The following is a 13,277-nucleotide window of genomic DNA, read 5'->3' on the forward strand; positions in this document are numbered from 1 at the left end:
CACAGCAGTTACGTAATAAACTCGGTCAATTTTGCGCATTGCTAGTTCTTCAGCCTTGGTCTGAGGTCTGAAAGAGGCAGAAAGACTGCAGCTTGCCTGCAGTCACCTCCACGACAAACCCTTCTCTGCTAAAACTACTTCTGTGCTTATGTTAAAGTCAGTATTTGATGCACTGTGGGCTATGAAGAGTTATATTCATCTTTGTCAGCTTTGTAGTACAAGATCTGCAAAGAAGGACATCTTCCTAAGACTTTAATCCTGTATGCTAATAACTAATATTAACACAAGCTAAAAACACCATAAATATTTTAACTTTCAGGCCCTTCTATAAATTAAATTGCTGTTTTTGAGAGGGTGATATTCTGTTTTACTTACAGAATCCCATCTTCATTTAACTTTATATAAAAGTACTTTCAAGGGAAACATTGACTTAAGTCAACATTAATTTTCAAGAAATCAACAAAAATGTTTATTCATCCACTACTTGTTTCTTCTTTTTATATAAATAATGGCATTCTTGTCATGAGAAACAGGATCTCTAGGAAGTTCTCAACACGGCAGGCACTTTTCTGAAGATGCTCTTGATTTTTATCTGAACTGCGTTGGTGTCATTCTGTTTACCTAAAAGTACCCACAGATTTGCAAATTCATTCATAAAGCACCATACCAGTAATGATTATTACCTACCTATTATATATGAAGAAGGCTTAATATTTCCCAGGTTCCTCAAATGCCCACAGGTCTTTAACTCCCATCACTTTCAGCAAGACTTGTGTGTGTGTATTTCACACACAAACCTTACACAGAAAAAAAAAAAAAAAACTCTTACACAGAGCAACGTCTCTCTTTTAAGTCTCTACCTTTCTATTAGGGTAATCACCAATTCCAAAACATGCATCATGATCTTAACTATCTTCAGGAAGCATGCTGCTGTGCTAACATGAAATCACCACTGTAAAGACCAGCAGAAAGCTTTTCTTACAGCAAATTCCCTAGTTTATATAAATTGAAGGGAATGTGTGTACCTCAGATAGCAGAAAAAGTGGCAATGGGGGAAACAGATAAAGAGACAGGTAAGTATAGTTTTGTATAATCGTCTGAATTGAGCATAACGTGAAAATGTTTTTTTGTTTGATTTTTTTGTTTGTTTGCTTGTTTTTGTTTTTGTTTTAAGCTTGACAGAGTCTTGGAAACAGTACATATATTTAAAACCATTAAACTGAAAATAATTAACATTGAAAACTTGCTGATCAGAGAACTGATCCAAAGCCCTAAAAATCATTCCTTGTCTCAAATTAATTCAGAAAGTGTATCTGAGGATTCTAACACAGTTAATACGAGAGATGTAGTTGCATAGCTTTCCTCACTGAATATACGCACAACTTCCCAACCCGTAAACACCTTCAGTTTGCTCAAACACTCCCCATCTCCTAGCCTTTGGCTTGAGGCTACCAGGTAAATTTCTCTGAGGAAGAAATTACTCGGATGAGAATTACTCGGGTTTGCAGACTTTAAGCACCAGTCTTAAGCATGCAAAATTTACACCTCCTATCGTACCACATCCTGCCATCCTAAAACACATCAGCCACCTTCCTAAGTCAAGGAAGATCTTTGTTCTAACTCTCCAGTCTCACACAATTTCAAACATTTGATCAAAATTAAATGCTTAAGGGAAACAATTAATCAATAAAATAGGGTCAAAAGGCCTCATGTTACAGTGTGTCCACGTTTTTTTAGAGTGCAAAAGACGAGGACATCCAAGCATGTTTTTGGAACAAGTGTTTTCCTCAACGAAGAGAACTGTGCCTGCAGAGCAATCTTCATCAAATTCTTCTTATTATACTGGGGGGAGGGTGGGCAAAAAAAAAAAAAAAAAATAGGATCTTTCCTTTGTTTAAGTGCATTTCCTGCCTTCCTTACTGCTATAGACTGTGTTGTGGCAGGCCTATTTATAGTCCAAAGAAAGGAAAAAGCACCACTGGAGGCAGGAAAACTAAGTTGGGAAAGAATAGAAGGAAGTGTGGCTGCCATTTAGCCAAACAATCTAGAACTAATTGAGCTCAAAAGAGCCCCAGCCTCAGTGAAGCTGCTGGGAATGAACAGAGCACAGCCCTGCTCCTCGCCAGGACCCTGCCAAGGCTGAGTGTCAGCGTGGTGCGTGGGACAAACAACCTCAGCATCTGTGGCAAAAGAAGAGCTGCTTGAAAAAGGAGCGTGCTGAAGGCTAGACACCTGTCAAATTCAGGTAAGTGTCTCCTGTTGGCATTTCTGCTCACTGTGTTGGATGTGGCCAGACTAGCAAATGAAAACAGAGTGAGTCCAGGCAAAGGAACTGGATCTGATTTTTAGATAAAGGTTTGGCAGGATGTCTAACTTTTAGATAAAGAACTCGGAATTCAATTACAGATTCCTCAGACCTTTCCTTAAGCCAAAGAGGCCTTTGCCATATACTCACAAGATAATTTTGATATTTTAATCACCTGTGTCTTCCTCATTTTATAATCTGCAATTAAGTGCTAGAGAATCTTGGTGGAAATGGTATGCCCCAAAGAAAAGTCATGAAGTCAATTCCGCATTAGGTCTAATATATAAATTTAGAGACAGGGAGAGGGAGGGAGAAGTATATGTAATGTATATTTACACAAGATATGTTAATTTAGATTATATAAACATAAGAAATGAATACAATTGATAATTAAAATGTGAAAATTTATTCTCATACCCATAAGGTATATTGAAGATAGGAACTTTGCCAAAATTAGGGCACCTGAAAGTTTCTATAGTCTTAGATTTTATTATGGCAGGTAACTACATGTGTGAATGCATAAAAATATGCTATATATACATATAAATATCTATTATTCATTATGGTTTTGTTTTGCAGTACCATGTAGTTACAACTCTGAGTTCTAATTTAAACTGACAGCAAAATGGGAGTGGAATTTTTAATCTGCTTATCTTCAGATACTACACACACTATTATGACTTCATATATTAAAAAAAAAAAATCAATTTTAAGACTGCAGAGCACATCAATGAATCACAATTGAATTAGCATCACCTGGACAGTCTTTTAATAGGGCAAGAGGAAAAGTTATTTTAAGATTGTTTGTTTTTTCCAATTTCAAATGAGTCCTTTGCTCTTCTAACAAAGGAAATGTTGTGAGTTCAAAGCAGGAGGGTAGATGCTGCAGAACACTAGATTTGGGATTTCATGAAGTGATTTTCATCTTCTTTGAACTAGTTATGAGAATAACCTGTGCTAACACATTACCCCTATACTCATGCTATTCAGATTATTCATTTGTTATTGAGACGTTGCTTAGGATTAGTGACTCATTGTAAAAAGCTGCTGGTGAGTTAAAGGAAGTGTGGTGTGTTGTTATTCTACTGTATCCCTGTAGGATGCTATTATGTTTAGAGTCTGTTATTGTGAAGATAGCAAGGCAGGATGTCATCCATGTAGGTGAAAAGCTGCGATAGGGCAATTGTAAACAGCAGCAGTCAGCTGAAAATTGGATCCAGGGAGGTGCCAAGCAGCAATTCCAGTGAAACAGATGTTAGATAATGCTCATAGAAAGGATCAGGCTTTTCTTTATCTGACTTCAAAGTACTCGATTATTTACAGTAATTCTTATTTCCAAGAGGTTATAAGCCTGGTCTTGAGAAGAATGAAACATCTGTAATGGGAGTAAAAAGAGCCTCTGCAGATATTTACAAGAGAAAGCTCTTTCGACTACAATTTGAGCTACTAGCGTGGCATGCTCTCATTCAGGTAATGTTCCTTGATTTCAATTTCCATTAGAGATTTGCCCACAAAAAGACAAAGCAGAAACTAAAAACATCTATAATCTAAATTTTAAGGTACTTTAATTAAAATAAAAACTACAAGATTAAGCTGTGAAACCACTTTTATAGCAGTCAAGTGTGATTATTCTGTGGACACCCTGTGTTTCTCAGCTTTCCAGGAAAGCTCAGATTGACTTAAAGAAAAATCATAGGACTTAAAAAATAATGCACTTTGAGTAGCAGATAAACCATGACATACATCATTTGGGTTTAGCAGGATTTGTTACGCCTCATGCAGTTGTTCCAGTGTAAGTATCTTAATTTCTTCCTAAACCCCTATTCCACCACACCAGATGCTCTTACAAGGAAGCTCTGTGCTCCAAGTCATAGGGAAGTCCACTAACATTACAGGGAAAAAACAGCAGATGTAGAAGTACTGGTGTGTCTGTCTGGGGGCAGTGGAAGCAAGATTTTTTGAAGACACATGTACAGTCTAGAGTACAGTCGCACTCAACAAGCAGAAACAGGGGAGAGGGAACATAAAAAGAAACTCATTACATGCATTAAGACATATTAGGAAATCAAAATTAAATACTGGACAGCATCAAGATAGCTCTACAAAGAGAAGCAGCTGCACAGCAGAAATGTCACTGCTCAAAAATAATTTCACTGATAATCCCTGGAAAAACAGTTTATGACTATGTGCTGAATAACATCCTGACTCGTGCAAATGTTTATACAGGTGCTTAAATTTAAGCATATGAGTAGACCCATTGATTTCAAGCAAAACTATTTCAACAGGATGATAAAATTTAAAGTCAGGCAGAGTCATTAGATCATCCAGTCTAACTTCAAACACGGCACACTAATTTTACCATTCCTCTTGTACCAAACCCAAAAACTTGCCTGCTTACAACAGAACATATGGATATAGTACGCTCAAGATAAAAGTTGAAGGAGCAGACCATGCAAATGGAGACTCACTACGGTGAGAATTGTTCAAGTTGATGCAAATCCCTTAGCTCAAATGAGAGTTAAAGGGTGCACAGGCTTTGTACCAGCTTACTGCACAAGGGTGAAGGTCAATGTGTGTATGGAAGACAGTTTCTCCCTGAAGGGATATATTCTGTGCCCCATCAGGAAAAGCTATTAACTTCACTTTGGTTGCTTTCCTACTCTCTTAGCGGACTTAAGAAGTATTGTTGCATAAGCAACAGGATGAATGAAAAAGCTGTTTCACCAGTCAATCTTCATGCCAAACTGCAGCTATCTTTTTGTCTTATGTTCTTCCATTTGCCACACAGCCATGTGCAAATAGTGCTACAAGATAAAGGGGTCACTGTTCAAAAGCAGATGAGATGTAGCAGCAGTAACCAAATGGAGACATTCTGCAAAAATTAAATTATCAAATCTCTTATTATCAGAAACTTAAATACACATACACAATGTAAAAAGACTTATTTGAACCAAAGACAAGAAAAAGAGAGAAACTTGACCTGGGACTTCCTTTACAAGGATCATCGAGAGTGGATTTATATTCCATGAACACACAACAGCATAGCAAAGTTGTGGGAGGACACAACATCCAGTCACAACCAAAAGCAATGCAAGGGGAAACAAGATAGACTGCCATGCATATAACTACCACCTTGCCCACAATTAATATTCTGTTGCCAGGATTCAAAGACCCTTTGACCACAGAGGATCTCCAGCACTGCAGCAGAACAGAGAAGCTGGAATGCAGAGCCTCCAGGGCTACTTCGAAAATGGAGCTAGGAAAAATGGGACAGCCTGCACTTTATGCAACTAAGAGCATAAAAACCCCTGAAGTTCTTATACATCCCAAATTATTGTATTACTAGAACACCTAGAACAAAGCAGAACTCTGCTATATGACATAGTATTACTGATGCTTCTTCATAGCAAAATTTAATGTAAAACACCATAAGATGCACTGGCTAATGACTACGCCAAATAGCTTGCAAATTCAGTAATCATGTAGGCATCCTCTGTATCTTGGGTTAGCACAAAAAAAGACATGCTGGCTGTGAGAAGTATTCTTGTTTTTATCTTCTTCCTATTTCCATTGACTTTCGGGGTTGGCAACCTCACTGTTAATTAGCACAGTCCTTTCTGGGAACCACAGTGGTACCATGTGGGGAGAAGAAGCCTGTCCCAGCTCTTGATAGCAGGGGAAAATGACAAACACACCAATCCACTGCCAGTATTGCAAAGAAGTGATATCACTTGGTCAGGATAGCAGAGGTGAAGTGAAAGCATGCAAGCAGCCAAGTGTGATGCATAACTCTGCGAGTAGTCTACTCTGTCAATATGATTCGGCTACATGCACAATAACTCAGTTTGTGGTGAATTTAATGTTCAGTCAAGCTAGCACGTCTGGCATTGCCCCACTAGTTAATTCACAATAGATTTTAAATTATAAAGCTGTAGATCACTGTAGTTAGAGAGAACAAAAATTAATGTCTACCAACGTATCTGTTTAGATAGCTTGACATTCTTAGCATCCTTTATATCCTAACATACTTCATTTTTACAACATAGTATCATAAAATGTTTCACTGATATTTTGGATTTGGGAAGCCAGAGACAAAGATAAACCTTCAAACCTTTAAACCTCTTTTTTCATGCCAAATTTGTAATCCCTAAAATCTTGTATCTCCCTATACTCCATCAAAGAAAATATTATATGAGCTCAGACACAATTACTATTAACTTGCAGCTGTGAGTATACAGTATTTCCAAATACTGAACCACAAGTTCAAGCTGGACATCAGGAGTTTGATGTATACATAAGAGCATGATTAGTATACATATGAGTGTTCAGGCTTGTATACAACATACAGAATTTCTGCTTAAATTACTTAAAAGCAAACAAAAGCATTTCTTTCCAGTGGAAAGCAATCAGCAACCTTAACTCCAGGCGTTGCTATAGGCTCCACCTAAGACATGTAATTGCTGTTATAAAGAAGGGACTTGTTTCAAGGGCTGGAGTTAAGGATGACCTAATCTTATCTTCTCAGCTCTTGATTTCTCAGCCACAACATGGCTAGTGGGTGTACCCTTAGGATGTACACATGGCATCTGCAGTACTGCTGTGCCCCCTAGAGCACTGAGAATATAACATTGCCTATAGATGTTTAAAACTGATGGAATGTAGTATAATGCTGAGAAATATAGAATATTTTCAGCAAAATTTCTTTTCCATTATGTCCTTCAGATGCCCTTTAGCTGGCAGCTTATTGTGAGAGCTGCTGGACTATTTATAGCAGATTTTTTAATCGCACTTAGGTATTTATAAAACATCCTGTCTAGTGAAGGCTTCCATGGTCTGCTTTCATTCACTTCTGCTGATAGTGAAGGCTATATAATATCTGAGGCAGACTCTCAAACCAGGCACTGCTTATTAGCTAAGGATTCTACATATTCTAGAAGACCATAGACAAATAATATGCCAACCACTTAAGAAAAAAAAAAAATAATGTAATAATGCAGACTTGCAGTTAGCATAACCTGATTCAATTTCTCCAAGGGTTCATTTATGTCCACTCAGAATCTCACCTCCTGTTATAGAAACTCTGGAAAAACATGCTAACAGAAAAAGAAATTTTCAGGCAACCCAAAAAAAACACCCCTCCAAAATTGCCATATTCAGAAAATATTTCTATGTTCCACATTTTAGCATATTGTCAAAGCACTGATGCTGAGATTATGCCATTTATCAGTACTCAATTTTTAAATGAATGCACCTACAATTAATGAAATGATACATAAACAAGACATAGCCAAATATGTCTAAAAAGATAAGAGAAACAATAGTTGAAAACCATCCATAAAATAGCCCCTCCTACAGTAGGGAGAGGCTCTGGATCCATTTAGCCAGCACCAATAAAAGCAAATGACTTCCTGATCTCAAACTCAATTAAAATGGACAACTGTTCCATTCTTTAGTTCTTTGTGACTTTTCTAAAAGCTGCCCGCACTAATTGTATTTTCATACTATCACAATTCTGTGCTAACTGTACTCTTTTTTTTGTTATTACTGTTCAAGGTTTCTCATGCCATGACTGAGAAATCTGTGTTCATTTCTTAGTTTTGCATTTCCACAAAGAAAAATACACCTTTTCCAATCAAGTCTTGAGCTGTTTTCTCAACAGGTGGAGAAGCTAATACAAATACACTGTTGTGTAACAAGTAGCAAAGTTTTTGTCATGCAGAAGATGCCATCTGATAGATATAATGACACAACATTATATTCATTGACTCACTGTGTCTGCACTAGCTACCTTGTCTCTTTGTATGTTGGCATTTCTTCACAAAAGAAAAAAAAGAAACCCTCACAAAATTTTTGAGAGTTTTATTTTCAGCAATTGTACCCAAGCTATTTTTGTATTCTGTTTCACGATGTTTTAAATCTGACCATTCAGCATGAGGAACTGACAAACTTTTTTCTGCATAAACCACACTGAGTTTACAGTAAGTTTTACTGAACCACATAAAATAATTTATTTGTCTAGTCACTTCAGAAAGTACAAAGACGCCTGTTCTTTTTAGGGAGGGTATCCCAAGTTGTCTGTGGAAAATCGCCATTCACGCAATATTATCAAATGATGTCCCTAAGTAAAATATAACTACCAAATAAAAATAGGTAGCTATACAGTCCAGTGATGACTCTGACTGTTCTGTTTTTAATGGTCCATGTATTACCAGCATTTAATCAATGACAAATATCAAAGGGTCTTGATAAATGTAAAAGACTGCTATGCATGTTGCATAATCAAAGAAATGGAAAAAGTATTTATATTTACCACATAAAATGGTATGTATGGATTGGTAGACTATTGTGGAATACATTTCAATCATGTTTTCTTAAATATTAGCAGTCATTTTTTTACTAATTTTATAATGAAATTTATGATCCTTTCTTTTTAAAGCTGCATGTAAAGTTCTGTTATCCTCAATCTCAAATTAAAGTATTGTTTAGGAGAAAATAAATGCCATTTATCAAAGATAACTCATTTGCTCAATGGGCCATGCCCTAAAGCACAGTAAGCGCTTTCGCCTTTGTTTCAGGCAGGCCTGATATTTTACACTTGGATCTGTGAGCAGCCATCCCTGGGACAAAGTGTGCAGGAGCCTCCAGCTCAGTTCTGCAAGGGCAGTTCTAATTCCCCCTTTGAAAATATTCTCCTGCCAGTGTCTAAAACTTAAGTGAATTCAGTTCTTGTGGACTTATTTCTTATTTTTAAACTCCTAGGTTTTGCAATCTCCTCTGCCACTCTTTTAAAACATCCTCAGGAGCTCTGAAGGTCTCAGGGTGGCAAAGCCCCATATATGGGGACGCTTTTGTTAGAGGCTAAAAGTTTTCATGCTGAAACTAAAAGTTTTCATGTTAGAAGCTGAAAGTTTTCATGGAGGTCTGATGAGACCACATCAGCACAGCCTCCTAGGACTACCGAGAGGAACAACTCATTGACATGTTGCCAAGCCCATTGTGCACTGGGATAAAGCAGTGCTGCAAACATCTGCAGCAAACATTTACCCTTTACCTAGACACTAACCTGCCATGCCAGAAGCACTCATCCTTGTGACGCATTTACTTACCGTGTTTACAAAGGCAAAACTGAGGCCTGGCATCATCTTGCATTCAAGTGGTTTGTGCAGAAACCCACATCCCTGTTGTGGGAATTGCCCTAATGGTGCACAACCTTTGGACACTGGACATTCAGAAGACCACCACCAGCTTCACCCTGGTACCCACATGAGATGGGCCACCCATGTCCCAGCAGCTACCTAAGGCACTCCAGGGGCATTATCATGGGTAACACAGGTGGCGGTGGGGAAATGGCCACGGAGGTGGGCCAGGCTGCACTGGGGTCCTCAGGCCACTGGGTGCTGCTGTGGGGCCACCCCTTGGCACCTCTCACTCACCACGGTTGCAATAGGTCCTGGGGACTCCCAGGGGCTCCAGTTGTAGAAACACAGAATGGTTTGCATTGGGAGGGACCTTAAAGATCATTAAATTTCAACCCCCCACCATGGGCAGGTCCATCACCTTTCGGGTCTGGTGTGCTTCCACCTTTTGAAATGGCTGGCCAAAAGGGTGAAGTCTGATTGAAGTGTTTCCGTGTCTTCTGTGAGGGCCCTGCTGGGACTAACATCCAGTGGGGTGTGCCCCAGTGGCGAGGGCAGGGAGGGTGCCACTCAGGGCTTCACCCTGGGTGAATAACTGAGGAGTCTCCCTGGCCATAAACTGAAGAGACTTTGAGCTAATGCTTCCTTCTCGTGTATCTGTTGAGTTCAGGGTGCAGCTGCAGAGGTGAATGAAGACAAACAAGGCACCAAACCCTGCCATATCACCAGGAAAAGGCTGGGGTTTCAGGGGTGCTGGTGGCAGAGAGGTGTGAGGAGGCCACTAGCTGGGGCTGTGGCCAAGGGACTCAGGGATCCTTCAGCACTGAAACTGCAAAAAAAAAAAAAAAAAAAAAAAAGTCCTCTGACAGGCTGGGCTCCCCCTCATTTGGCTGCGTGATAAAAATCAGTGAGGTCTGGGAGGTTATTTTCATGGAAACTTTTCAAGGAAACCTAGTGGTTTCTCTGTGATACCAAGAAAATTAGAAACCCACAAAGGCATGGATAATTAGCATGAGGGCTTCTTCCTTGCTTCAGGCTGTGCTGGCAGCAGTGAGGGTTGCATGGTTTCATAACCATGTGCAAGTTTATATAATATGTAGAGTTGGGTAAGGTCAAAGGAAGCAACCTGAATTGCCCTTTTTTTTTTCCCCACAGCCCTCATCTTCTGTGATTTGCAGGCATTCATCAATTTCTGACAAATGTGCCAGTTAGATATGCTATTGTAATTTAATAACTTAAAAAAAGGGCAGCTTTCTGGCTCTGAGCAATTCCTTGAATTTGTTCAAATCTCAACTGCCATACTATTAGTGGAGGTTGTATTTCAGAAAAAATGCCCTATAATGCACTTTATAATCCAATGAGACTGTGTGATCTTGCAAGATCTGGTTTGCTTGCAAAACAATAAAGTACCATCCATCCAATGATGGTAACCACATCCTATATTAGGGTACAGCAATTGCCTATGTACTGTCAGTTTTTTTAATTTAAGCTACCACCAGTTTCAGTATAGTATTTCCCTTATGTGGGATAGAAATTAAGCATTTCAGAAAACTGAGTTTTTGCCTTACCCTCAAAATCCCATTGACAGTATGCTCTTGTCCTTAAATACCTAAATATCTTTAAATATGTGGTCAAGCTGTGGGGAATTAGGCTACAGAGTCTTAGATAAATTTCAGTAATGTACGGCTACACATCTCCATGGAAAATTCCTTCAGAATCTGTTAATTTCTTTACTTCAGTGTTTCTCCTTCATTTGTCCTACATCTGGGAACATGGGGATAAGGATGCTTTTGTTTTCCATTTTATTGTCTCTGTTTAGGCTGGTAGTCCCCACCTCCAAAGAGCTATCCCTGTGTGACTAAGCAATGTCTGGCAGAATGGGGAGCCATCTCTATGCTGCAAAAATGCTAGATACTGAAATAGAAATTAACTGCAAGCGCTCATCACTCTACTATGCAAACACAAGAGGTAACAATATTGCCACTTAAGCACGCCTAATCCCCAAAAGTGGGATTGTTCACATATTTTGCATGATCTGTGGAGAGGCCAGGTCTTAAAGACACTATGAATGCCACTGTGCTTTAAATTGTCTTGTTTCCAACATTAAGACTGAATTTAAATACAGCAAATTGTGAAGTCAGACACAAAACCAAAGCAATTAACAGGGATGTGTTTAACTTTCCATTTGTACTGCCCCTATTTTTGATTAAGGCTTATCTACTGTTTGGTGTTAGTCATTTAGAAAAAAAAAGAAAAAAGAAAAAAAAAAGTTACGGAACACATAGCACCACGTTCCAGTCAAATGCTTTAGCAAAGGCTGCTGTTATGAAAAGGATTTTCTAATAAGGGGAATAATGATCTTCAGATTCTGACCTCCTGGCACAGCAGTGAGATTTATCAGGAGGGGCATGTGACTAGTTAAGACACACAGCCCCAGCTTGAAGGAAACAGCTGCTCATTTCGTGCTTTAGCACTTGGCAGCTGGACAAGGAAGGGTGATGTTTGTGTTGAATACCTCTGCAGAACCAAGTACAGTAAGTGATTTTCCCTGTTTTTATTTTTTTTTTCTAAACTACCATTGCTTTCCTATTTTCATCCGAGACCTTTTGTAAAAACACTTAAGAGTGAGGCGTATTTTTGTCACCTCATTGATAAGCAGTCATTCATGCTCTGAATGTCTATATTTTTCTGACCTATGATTAACAATAGCATTGTTTTTACTGCGCAGGAACAAGACAGGTGCTGTGTTTTGTCCTCATGCTAGCCGGGGAGGCAAAATAATGTTTGTTCACTCAGATGATGGTGTAAAGAGATTGTTTATGGCAAATGTATTTTCCTTTCTCGGTAGAGCGAGTTAATAGGTAATGATGCAAGTAGAAAATACAGCACTTTCAGTATTTAGCTAAAAAATGCTCATGTAAGGAACTGACAAAGGTATCCCACCAAAATAGTGTGATCAGTCTGAAGAAAGTTGCTTGTGACTGGTCAGGTTTTAAGGTTAAAAGAAGAGATTTTTTTTGCAAAGAAGAAGGTAGAAACAGAGACATATAGGAGAAGAATGAAGATGCACTGATTAAGATATAATTGATTAATTCTGGATAATAATGCATAATTAGCTTGTAAAGATTAAAAAATCCTCCCTAAAAACAAGGAGTGAGTATCCTAAATATCTCCAGGTTTTTAATTCAATGTATTTTTAGACACTTGCATTTTTGATGTTCATGCTTCATGAATGATTGATTTCCCCATCCGATAATTCTTGACTGTTCCAGTCTGAAGTTTTGCTTAAAAACATAAGAATTAGAATATAAGATATACATAAATAAACTTTTGATCAAATATTTATGTAGAGATAAATTATCGTGTTTTATGTTTTGGAGGAAGATTTAGAAGGAATTGGAACAAATAAATGGGTAGTAGAGCTTGGTATGTGATGAGACTGAGGGATGCCAGGTGCTTTAGGAAAGGTTGAGAGCAGCAGAGGTGGCCATCAGTGGGATCCTGTTGAGGAAGGTACATCTCAAGTTAAAAGACCTAAATTTCAGAATGGGATCAAGAATAAACACTGGCAGGTTTAGTTTAGTGAATCGTGGTCCGTTCTTTAAAGATGGGCAGAATAATCCCAATTCAGACTTCTCACACAAAAGAGAAACTTCATTTATTTCTCCCTGAAGACTTTTATTTATCTTTTAAACCATAGTTTATGGCTCTGCCAGTTAACTGGAAATTTTATAGGAAAATGTCAATCAGTTTCAATTGTTCACAAAACCAGAAGTCTGCCTGGTTTCCTGCCTGTTCTAGTCTCTGAGGGTAGACTGCCTTTGAACCATGAGCTC

General features: G+C 38.4%; 1 protein-coding gene across 10 annotated transcripts in view; it reads left to right on the plus strand.

The window, feature by feature from the left end:
• The first annotated feature begins 2,072 nt into the window (after positions 1 to 2,072).
• Positions 2,073 to 13,277, plus strand: part of RASGRP3 (RAS guanyl releasing protein 3) — a 54,743-nt gene continuing 43,538 nt past the window's right edge. For 3 of the 10 annotated variants that reach the window (XM_068676486.1, XM_068676490.1, XM_068676492.1), the window contains exons 1-2: positions 2,073 to 2,245; positions 3,646 to 3,775. The gene's annotated coding sequence lies outside the window, so the exon portion shown is untranslated. Of the gene's footprint in view, positions 2,246 to 3,645; positions 3,776 to 11,829; positions 11,976 to 13,277 lie in introns of those variants that run through there. The other 7 variants (XM_068676485.1, XM_068676491.1, XM_068676489.1 and 4 more) reach the window with 4 other exon arrangements.

Source organism: Anas acuta, chromosome 3, assembly GCF_963932015.1.
Source record: "Anas acuta chromosome 3, bAnaAcu1.1, whole genome shotgun sequence".
Taxonomy (NCBI): Eukaryota; Metazoa; Chordata; class Aves; order Anseriformes; family Anatidae; genus Anas; species Anas acuta.